The following is an 11,388-nucleotide window of genomic DNA, read 5'->3' as shown; positions in this document are numbered from 1 at the left end:
ACTGGGCTTGACTGGGACTGGAGGATCCATTTCTAAGTTATCTTGCAAAACATTGTGGAATTCTTGCTGGTTTGTTGTTAGGAGGTCTCAATACCTTGCCACATGGATCTCTCCACAGAACTTCTCAAGTATCCTCATAACAATACAGCTGGCTCCTTCCCAGAGCAAATGATCTTAGAGCAGGGATGAAGTCACACTCTCTTTTATGACCTAATCCCACCTCATCACTCCTGCCACATTCTATACTCTAGAAGTGAGTCACTAAATCCAATCCATCACTCAAGGGGAAGGGGTATATCTTCATCTTTAGAAGGGAGGGTTGTCAAACAATTTGTGTCGTATTTTAAAGTCACCACAATTAAACCATTATATAACAGTTAATGGATAGAAGATATTGTAAGCACCAAAAATTATTAGGAACATTTCCACACAATCATTAATAGAATGATATGGATTAAAATTTTTATCTTGTTCCTTAGTAAATAGATATGAAAGATTAGTTTTGGGGAAAAGAATCATATGATAGAAATATTTATAATCATGAAATAGTATAGATATTTTTGAGTCCAATCATTATTCACTTAGATTTGAGTCAAAATACAAGTGAAGATTAGCAGACTATTTTGACGGTTTTCAAGAGTTGGCACAGAATGATGTGACCTGCTAAACAAAAGTACAGAACAAGCAGGTCATTCATTTATATTAATATTTTACTTAGAAATTCTGACACTGAATAAATTCAGCTCACAGGATAAAATAAAAATCATCTACATTTCTATTCAAGAATTCACCCAGCACTACGTATTAAGTATGTACTATGTTTAAGTCACTGTATTAGGTACTGTGATGCAGCTACCATTTTCGAGGATGGAATCTGAAGGTATTTTAAATATTTTATTTCTAGAGCATATATGTGGGCCAATAAACAGTTTTCACAGTAAGTTTTAATATGTAGTAAGCCAAGCTAAGCCCTCCTGTGCTTGCTTCTTTTTCGTAATTTGTTTCGGCTAACCTGCCATTTATTTTTTTCAGATGAACTTTAAAATCATTTCATTTTTCACTCTCACTCTCCTAAAACACACACACATACACACACTTTGAGATTTGAAGTGTACTTGCATAAAATTTATATGGTAACCCTAAGAGGTTTTTTTAATTCTGTGAAATATTTCCATCAAGGATTCATGGTTTTCTATTTGCTGAGGGCTATATTTATGCCACTAAGTGTTTTCTTCCAAAAACATGATATATATTTCTATTTATTGAAATCAATCATTTACTGTGAGTTGAGGATATAACTGAGTTCCCCCAGCCTACAGCAGTGGAACATCTTTATTTTACACTCCTTTGTGAAAATTGAGAAATACCTTACTGCTTCTCACACTTCATTATTTTAACTTGAATTATAAAAACTATAACCACATCATCTTGTTGGAAAATTTTTTTGTCATTTCATTTTGTGGCCAAGAAAAAATTACCTTGTTTAGGTACATCTTGTTTTAGGGCTCAATATAAATTCTTTCCAACTTTTACATTTTTTATTTCTTAATTTTGATTAATGTCTAAGTGATTTGTCCTTTGGTTTACTTTGAGTGGTTTAATCTTAAAGTATAAGAAAAATAGGGGACGAATTGGTGAATTCTTTCTTATATAATCAAGTTCTTTAGTTATCTTCCCCATAGAATTCATGGATAACTACTTTTTTCTCTAAATGCTTAGTAGAATCAACTGATTTTTATATTATGATGAAGAATTTTTTAACTAACCTGCTTTTTATCCCTTTGAGAGTAACCTGTTTAACAGTTTGCTTTTTTTATGCTTTTAACATTTTTCCTAAATCTCTTGGAAGAAAAAAAACAAAAAAAAATCCCACCAAGCTATTTTTAAGTGCAGCAGTCTTTACACATTCATTTTATTTGAAATATAGTAGGAACTCTTGATTTGCTACCTCAAGTCTTTTTTTTTTTTGGATTAAAGAAGTTCCCCCCCTACTAATTCTTTAATATTATTTATATTTTCTCTCTTTTTGAAACATGTTCTATGTGAGTTAGCACTCTAGGATCTGCTTTCTAAGAAATATCTTTATAGTCTCTCTCAATTTCACTTTTGTTCTTACCCTCAACTTACTGCTCAATTAGGAGGATGTGTTTCAGAGAAGCCTGGGATCAGCTACTGTAATTTATGTTTTTTTAAAAACTCTTATTTGAAAATAATTAATTTATTTTTGAAGTCTTTATTATTACTAGTTTTAGAGCATTTCTAGGTTCACAGCAAAATTAAGAGGGTAGAGTGATTTCCCATTTACACCCACCCCTTCCCCCAGTGGATTGCCTCCCCCATTGAACATCCCCAATCAGAGTGGTAATTTGTTACAACTGATGAACTTATATTGCCACATCATAATCACCCAAAGTCTATGGTTTATATTAGAATTCACTCTTGGTACATTCTGTGGATTTGGACCAATAATTTTTGTTTTAAATATCAAAATGTAGTTTAAAAAAACCAGAAGACTTATTTGGTGCCTATTATGAACAGAAATAATTCAGGACTGATGTATTTCATCAGGATTAGTTAAATTCTCTTTTGAAGTTCTTAATTTTTTTAAGGCAATTTATTTCACCAGGACAATCCCCACGCCTTAGCTTTGAATTGAATCACAATTGCTGTTAGTAAAACCCTTGTGAACATTAGTAGAATATTTGAAGTTGTTCGCCTGTTAATAGACATAGACGTTTTGTAAGAATTTAAATTGGATAATTTTTTGGTATACTACCTTTAAAATTAGGCATTCCTTTGTGTTTGAATTCGCCCCCCTGTGGTTAGTACATATAGAACACACTGGAAGCTTGGTTTATCCAGTTCCCTCATTGAGAAAGACACTGGCAGGTCTGGAGTTCTATGTAAAAGGGGCTCACGAACAGCAATTTGATTAAAAGACATGGCTACCTTTGTATAGCATGCATACTGTTTTTATTTTTATTTTTTAACTTAGATTTTTTTTCCCCCCCGTGGAGGAGAGGCGAGGCTTTGGAGGAGGCATTTAGACTTTGAGGAGACACTAAACCACCGCCAAGGCACTTCTTGCCGCAGCTCCTGGCCGGATAGCCAACGTATGCACAGTATTTAAAACGAATCATTACCATGTGCTTTATGATTGTATTTTAAAGCTAATAAAGGTCTTTCACACATCATTGCATCTAGTCGTTCGAAAGCGAATACAGCTGTGGTGAGGGCGGGGAGGGGAAGGTGGAATTGCACTAACAGGTCCTGATTGGCTAAGCCCTGGTCAGGAGACTCTAAAAAGGGCAACCTTCCGTGCTTCCCTGGTGGCGCAGTGGTTGAGAGTCCGCCTGCCGATGTAGGAGACGGGGGTTCGTGTCTCGGTCCGGGAGGATCCCACATGCCGCGGAGCGGCTGGGCCCGTGAGCCATGGCCGCTGAGCCTGCGCGTCCGGAGCCTGTGCTCCGCAACGGGAGAGGCCACAGCAGTGAGAAGCCCGCGTACCACAACAAAAAAAAAAAAAAAAAAAAAGAAAAGGCAACCTTCCAACTCTGAGAGCGACTCTCACAGCGTCCTTAGCAACCACTCTTAGTCCCCAGCGACCCCGAGCACCAATGTGAGTGACTACTACTACGTTCAGCTTCTGATGACTTGAGAGCTAAGGTTATTGCCGTATTCACCATCCCGGGGCAACAGGGTAGACCCACAGAGGCCCACAAATGGGAGCACCGAGCCTTGTTTCTTAGCGTCCTGTAGCGCTGGTTGTTGGAAGAAACCTTTGCTACTCACGCTCCTGGCCCAAGCCCGCCGTCCAGGCCCCTCCTACGAATCTAGGCGAGCTGGTGGAGACACCCCAGCGGGTGCTTGAGGGAGAAAGTGGGGGATCAGCCTCCAGTTTCGCTTATTTGATAGTCTCCGCAGCAGAAAGCTATTTCCCTAAAAGAGGTGGGTGAACTTTCTCATTGCTATCGGTTGGGAAATTCTTCTAATTTCCTCTGGACTCGGGCTTGCTTGTCCTCCGGGTACCCTTAACTCATAATCCCGCTTTCTGCGCTGGACGATTTTCAAGTCCTTATATTCTTGGTGAAATGGCAGCCCTCCCCGCAGACTCTTTTGGATTTCAAAAAATTTCAAAAGTTTGGAGAAGTGGGGGTGGGGCGGGGGAGGATCCTTGAGGATGTGAAATACAAGGATTTTTAAAAAGGCAATTCATCTTGAGAAAAGGGCACAAGTTATATATTAGGAAAAATTTCTGGGAGGGGGTAAGGTGATGGTAGGATTCCATTTTTTACCTTATCTCAATGATGTATCTGAATGGATTCCACCTTTTTGGTTGTCTTTGGTCAATTAACCTTTGTTCCTTCCTTCAGGTTATAGTCTACGTCTTGTATTTCCTAGTGCATGTTACCAATCCAAAGGCTTACTATAATTTTAATATTGTCTAGTTCTCAGAAATTATTTTTTTAAAGTGTACCTTTCCAACCTTGTTTCAACTGGAGCTTAAAAATATCCACTAGGGATTAATGTTAAAAACTTAAAAAAAAAAATTCTGGGTCTATGCCAGTTAGGTATAAAACATATCTTATCCATACTTAAATTTGACTATTCTCTAGATCCTGTCATATTTATAGAATGTCATTTTGATCACATAATTTTCTTGGGCATTTTTTGCCCTCTGAAATCACCTGGAGTCCTGTAATGGAATTCAGTATCTTCACCTGTGATAATGTTGATTTAAAGGCCAGTCCTTTTTCTCTAGATTATAATTTCTTAAAGTAAGGGACCGTATTTTAATTGTCTTTGTATCTCTCAAACACAGGGACCTCAAACATCATTAGAACTTTATTTTTGTGAAAACTGAACCAAATTGAATTTCCTAAATGACAACCGCTTAAAATGAACAATGTGGGTACTATTTGGTAGTGCTGAAAATGGTCAAAAACATTCTTTTATTTCTAGTTTATGTGTAAGTGCATGTGTGTCTGTGATACAGTTTTTTAAATTTCGTATTGTATGTTGAGTGTTGCAAATATAAAGCACTGGCATACAACGGAAATCCAAAAAAAGAATTCATGGACAGTTATATCCATTTTTGCAGTTCTTTCACAAACCATTCATCACATGAGTAGTTTGCATCAAAGCCAAATGGCTTCCTATGGTGGGTATCAACCTAAATAAAGAGGTAAATTGAGGCAAGCTGGAATTACCAGACATTGAGTTTATTCGGGAATAGCAGAGGAATTTTAATTCGGGAAATAAAAACCATAACAAGCTACAGATGAGTCCATTGAGGATTTTCGGTGGGCTGTATTTTTTGCGGAGGGAGTCCAAAGAGTGGGAAATCCCGCCAGAGTCTGATCAGTAAATCCATTGGCTTAAGGATGGGGAAAGATTCTTGGTGAATATTCTTTGGTCAGGAGATAAGTTCTGGTTTTCTGTAAGCTGGGCATTTATGGGAAATCAATAGCTTTATTTTTCTGAGGGCGCATGTGTGAGAGTCTCTGGTTCCATTTTAGATCGAAATCCTTTCAGTAAGTAAATGAGATTTAAGATATTTAACCAAGTCAGAACAAGACTATCATTTAAGTATCAGCTCATTGCAATTTTCCTGAATAAGTGAGTAAATAAGTGACTCATGAGAAATGAATGGAAACAGTTCATGTTTAAACTTTAATGGTACCTTTCAGTTCATTTTCATCATTGTCCAGGGCTTTCTTAGTCAAACCTGAATAATTTAACCACTTCAGTTTTCAGTGTTTTGAATATTGCTCTTTCACATTGATTATGGATTATATTTATATTTATTTCTGGAAAAGTGTCAATTTATTTAATAGTACAAAGATGAAAAGACATGAAGTACTTATGAATCATAGTTGGACTTATGTGTGCAAGAAATATTTCTGTACTTTCTTTAAATTGACTATGTACCCTCCAAGCCTCTGTTCTGCTTAGCTGGTTGGATATTCAGTCTTAGTTTTTACTAAGCCTGCCTCTGCCCTGGGGTTATACAAAAGTCCTGGGAGCTTATGTATCAACAAAGCACTGGAGGGGCACCAGGGGACATTGGGCCAAATGTCGCATCCATGTGGTCCCCTTTGTTTTGGCATTCCTCTTTGGGACCACAACTAGGCCAGGGGAAGATTTTATGCCTCTGCTATGCTATGGGGTCCAATCTCTCAATATTCAGTGCCCAGACATTTCTTCTGTGACACTGTCACCTCCTGGGGGTGCTGCTACAACAGAGGAGTTGGCTCTGAGTGACCTCTGTTATCTCCATTCAAATCTCAGGAAAATCTGTCTCTCTGTTATTGACCCTCTCAGATCAGATGGGCCCCAACTAGGACTTTTCCTTGCCTAGTGCCATTCATGCCAATTGAAGGAGACCAGGTTTGGCAAAGCAGAGCGGAAACTTTATTCATTGATCAAGGAATGGGGAAAGGAGAGACCATGCTCTGAAGACCTCTTCTCCTCCAAGGGAGGAAAGCAGGAAGCTTTTAAGAGGTCACAGGTGGGTGCGCCATCAGAACTCAGGGAAAGGGGCGGTGATTTTTAGAAACAGCCCGAGCATGCGCAGGCCTTTGGGTTCCTGTGCGCACGGCACTAGTCGTGCCTAGCAGTGCGAGTGCCCCTTTGGGCGGAGGTCTTAGCATGATAATAGGCAAAGGCGACTTTCCCACACTTCGGGTCTCATCTGTGCAGGCGCTGCCCTCGTGGTCAGGCTGGAACCCATTCAGGTCAGTTGACTGTCGCTATCTTGGGCTTTTCTAGCTCAGGCTAGTTCTGTGGTTTATGCAGACGTCTGCTTTAGTTTCTGTTAAGTAAGCACAGCTGTGAGCATTGATGAACCAATTGTGGTGTGGAAAAAGCAAGAAAGTAGGTTAGCCTCGGTACAAGTATGGGTCGTGGTGACATCTCCACAATTCTAGGAGCTTTTTCCCTCCCTACAGGACACCCAGTGTCATCTCTACAATAAAGTTAATTTTTTATTTTTGTGGGGTTTTTTTCCCACCGGTACGCAGCCTCTCACTGTTGTGGCCTCTCCCGTTTTGGAAAACAGGCTCCGGACGCACAGGCTCAGCGGCCATGGCTCACGGGCCCAGCCGCTCCGCGGCATGTGGGGTCTTCCCGGACCGGGGAATGAACCCACATCTCTTGCATCGGCAGGCGGATTCTCAACCATTGCACCACCAGGGAAGCCCTATTTTTGTGTTTTTAAGTCAGGAAAAAGCCAGTGACTTCAGGCAGTTTCACCTTTCTGCCTTGGAGAAATTCAGGCAAGAAAGAAAGGGAAAAAAATTATCTGTCTTCTCAGAATAGAGAAGTACAAATCAAATGGGAGAGGAGTTCTTTAAAAAAAAAAAAAAAAGTTTCATACTTAAGAGGTATCAGTGATACCCCATCACCCAAACTTCTCTTTTACAAGCTAAACATCTTTAGTTTTTTTTAACTATTTGCAAAAGGGACATGGTTTATATTTCCTTTTTTCCATCATGCTGAAACCAAGCAGGACCCTGTAGGACTTTCCTGGGTACAAAAGCCTTCCCATGTCCTGTTTCTTGTTTGTAGGAAAAAGGTTTTCAGCCTCCCAGACCTTCCCTGAGTTCTAAAGTGTAGATTCAAACAGTTACTAATTAGGGGAGTTTGGGCTTTTTGAGCATGAGCTGCTCGTTCTCCTTGCTTGGACCTGCAGTAAACCTTTCTGTGCTCCAAACTGAGCGTTTTGGTTTGTTTGGCCTCACTGTGCATAGGGCACACGAACTTGGGTTTGACAGCAGTGGGGATGGAAGAAGAGTGAAATGATCAGGAAATTTATGTTTGGAATAGTTACTCTAGCAGTCATGTAAAAGATGAGCCTAGAGGAAGAGAGATCAGAAGGAGACTGGAAGATAAGAAGTCACTGTATTTATCTAGAACAAAGATAATGGCATCCTGATTGAGGAGAATGGAAGGAGGGATGAAAAGGAGACTGAATTAACAGAGCTCCCTTGAAGAAAGGAATATAGTGACCAATAGTGCCTCCCCAATGATTTGATGCTACGTGAGCCGGGGAGCAACCTGAAGCCAGGTGAGGCTAGATAATAACCATGAAAGGACGATTTACATGGAGCCTTGGTTTCTTATGACAGTGAAGCTGGTGCATAGACCCTAAATTGTCTAGCTTTAGACTTAATTTTTTTTTTTAACATCAGGGAGAAATACACCTCTATCTTGTCTGAGGTATTGTCATTTTTACTTCTGTTATATGTCACTAAACCTAATTCTAATATATGTTCTCTTATAATCTTATTTTTATTGAGGTAAAATTTGCATATAGTGAAATGCACACATGTTCATTGTACGGTTCAGTGAGTATTCTGGGTACCTGTTGCTGGTAGCAATCACTAAAACTTAGTGGCTTAAATAATTTTTTATCAACTCTCATGGTTCTGGAGTTGATTGTTCACAGCTGGGGAATTCATACTTGGGCTCTGACTTGTGATTGCAATTAGATGTCAGCTGAGGCTCTAGTCTTCTAAAGCCTTGACTGTGTTGGGCATCCAAAATGGCTCACTTACATGCCCGGCCATTGCTGCTTGCTGTCACCAGGAAGCCTGGTGGGGTACTCAGGTAGAGGTATCAACCAGAGTGCTCACACATGGCTTTCCATGTGGTGTTGGTCTCTTAGCATGGTGGCTGGACTCTGAGAGAACATCTCAAGAGACCTAGGAGGAACCTGCAAGGCTTTTTTTTTTTTTATGGTCTAGCTTTCTATGTCCCAGGGAATTATTTCTGCCGTACTCTGTCAGTCAAACAAGTCACTAAGTTAAGCCCAGATTCATGGGGAGAGTGAGTTAGATTCCATCTCTTGTGGGATAGTGACAAGGCCGCATTGCAGAACAATGCACAGTATGGGAGGTATTGTTGTGCCATTCTGAAAAATGGAATCTGCTACTCTGAGTTTTGCTACATATATACACCCATGTTACCCCCAATATAAAACATTTCTATTCAGTCCCTACTCCAGTACTACTTCCCATCCTCTTGTGGATCATCACCATGTAATAGTTGTTGAACTTCATGTATATGGAATCATGCAGTATGTACACTTTTGTGTTTTGCTTCTTTCATTCAGTGTAATATTTTTCACTCAATGTTTTTTTGTTGCATGTAGCAGTAATTTTTTTTTTTTTTTTTTTTTTTAATACTGGGAAGAATCCTATCACATAAACATATCACAAATTTGTTTATACGTTCTCTTACTGATGGATGTTTGAGGTGTTTCTAGTTTGAGACTATTATGAATAATATTCCTATAAACATTCTTGTACATGTCTTTTTGTAACATTGTTTTCATTTCTTTTGGAATGAAATTTCTGGGTCAGAGGTTAGGTATGTGATTAACTTTCTAAGGTGGAAATAGATTTCCAAGGTGGTTATGGCTTATTTTCACTCCTATCAGCAACGTATGAGAGTTCCATTGTTCTACACCTCACAAAACCTGGTACTGTCAGTTTTCAAAAGAAATTTAGCCATTCTATTTGAAGTGAAGCAGAATTTAACTGTGGGTCTAATTTGAATTTTCTTGAAGATTACTGATTTTGAGCATACTGACTGTTGATTTTCTCTCTCAGATTTTGTTCTGATATCATTAATTTCTGATTTTAAGAATTCCACTTTTGGGGAGTATATCTTGCGGTTATTTTTCCTGTATCTTTTGTTAGCTAATGAATTTTTAACCTTTCTTTGTTGTTAGAGATAAGTGTTTAACATTTCCTCTGAAGTGCCAGTTTTGTTGCACTTCACAAGTATTTATATGTAACATTTTTATTATCGTTTAGTTTTAAGTGTTTTTGAAATTCTGTTTTTCTTGTTTTGATCCACAGGTGACTAAGAATTGTTTTTTATTTCCAATATATGACTTAGAATTGTTTTTTATTATATATTATTATATTTATTTATATATGGAGGGTTAATGTATCTTTTTATTACAATTTTCTAATTTAACTGTGTTTTGATATCAGGATTATAATCTACTCATGTAGATTACCTACTCTTTGTAATTTAAGACTTGCTTTAGACTAGAATTTTTAGATAATTGTACTTGTGTGCTTGGGAAAAATGATATTCTCTAATGACTGAATGCAGAATTCTGTGCCCATCATATTAATTATACTATTTAAATCTTCTATACCTTTGCTGATTTTTTTTTGTTGCCTACTGGACTTACAAATAGTTAGGAAAGCATAGCTCACACTACATTTTACTAATTTATTTTCTCAGAGCCACACTAGCTAACTATCAATACTTCTTTCTCTAGCCATATACAACCAATTCCTAATAGCCTTTCATTTCCCCCTGTACATTAGCTCAGGGTTTTTTCCCTTATAATTTCTTGGATTTTAAGATTCCTTCTTAGTCCTACGAAGTTGTTTTTAAAGACAGGATCCAAAGCCTATGTTAATCGGTCATCTTTTCTGGAACTGAAACCCATGTCACTAATTTTTCTATATTAATTGTTTATTCATACATCTTTTAATTGAATGTAATCTATATTTTGTATGTGCAGATTCTTCTGAGATTTTTATGCAAGTATTTTTCAAGTGAATATACTGTTCCTCTTTTCCCATGTTTATGCCTCTTTTTTCCTTATATTTTTGTTGGCTCGGACTACCTATAAAATGTTGAAGAGTGGCAATAATAATGGATATTCTTGTGTTCTTGGCTTTTTAGATAAAGCTTCTAAAGTTTTCTTGTTAATTAGCATGATTTTTTTAGTTTTTCCTAGATACCTTTAATTAAATTGAGTGAAACTCCTAATCCTAACTTGTAGAGTTTTTGTTTGTTTTTATAATCATGAGTGGAAACTGGATTTAATTGAATTATTCTTTGGCATATATAAAAATATTTTCTACTTTTTTGCCTTAAATTCATCAATGTTATAGTCTACAACAATAGATTTTATAGTATTAAGTTATCTTCACTCTTCTGAGACTAACCTTCCTCAGTTATAAAGAACTATTTTTTATTGGTATTGCTGGATTTGGTTTCCTTATGTTTCGTTAAGTATTTTTGCATCTATATTAATAGGTAAGATTTCCCTATGAATTTATTTTCCCATACTGACCCAGGTCCTGTAACCTTGGATGATCTAAAAATTTATTTCTTTTTGTATAAGATCTGATAATATTGTTGAAACTCTAAAAAGGCATGAAAATAGTAACATTATGAAAAACCTTAGAAAGTTATTCTGGAGAGAAAGAATGAGCATAAGAGGAAAAGAAAATGACAAACTAAATAATTGTATTAGCAGTTTTAAAGTAGTTTTTGTTCAAGTGTTCTGGTTATTCTTTTGGTGTTAATGTTAGATATTATGTCTTTTTTTTGGTTTATTTAGAGTAAATTTGA

This window comes from Tursiops truncatus, chromosome 3, assembly GCF_011762595.2.
Source record: "Tursiops truncatus isolate mTurTru1 chromosome 3, mTurTru1.mat.Y, whole genome shotgun sequence".
Taxonomy (NCBI): domain Eukaryota; kingdom Metazoa; phylum Chordata; class Mammalia; order Artiodactyla; family Delphinidae; genus Tursiops; species Tursiops truncatus.
Note: the sequence above shows the minus strand (reverse complement) of the source record.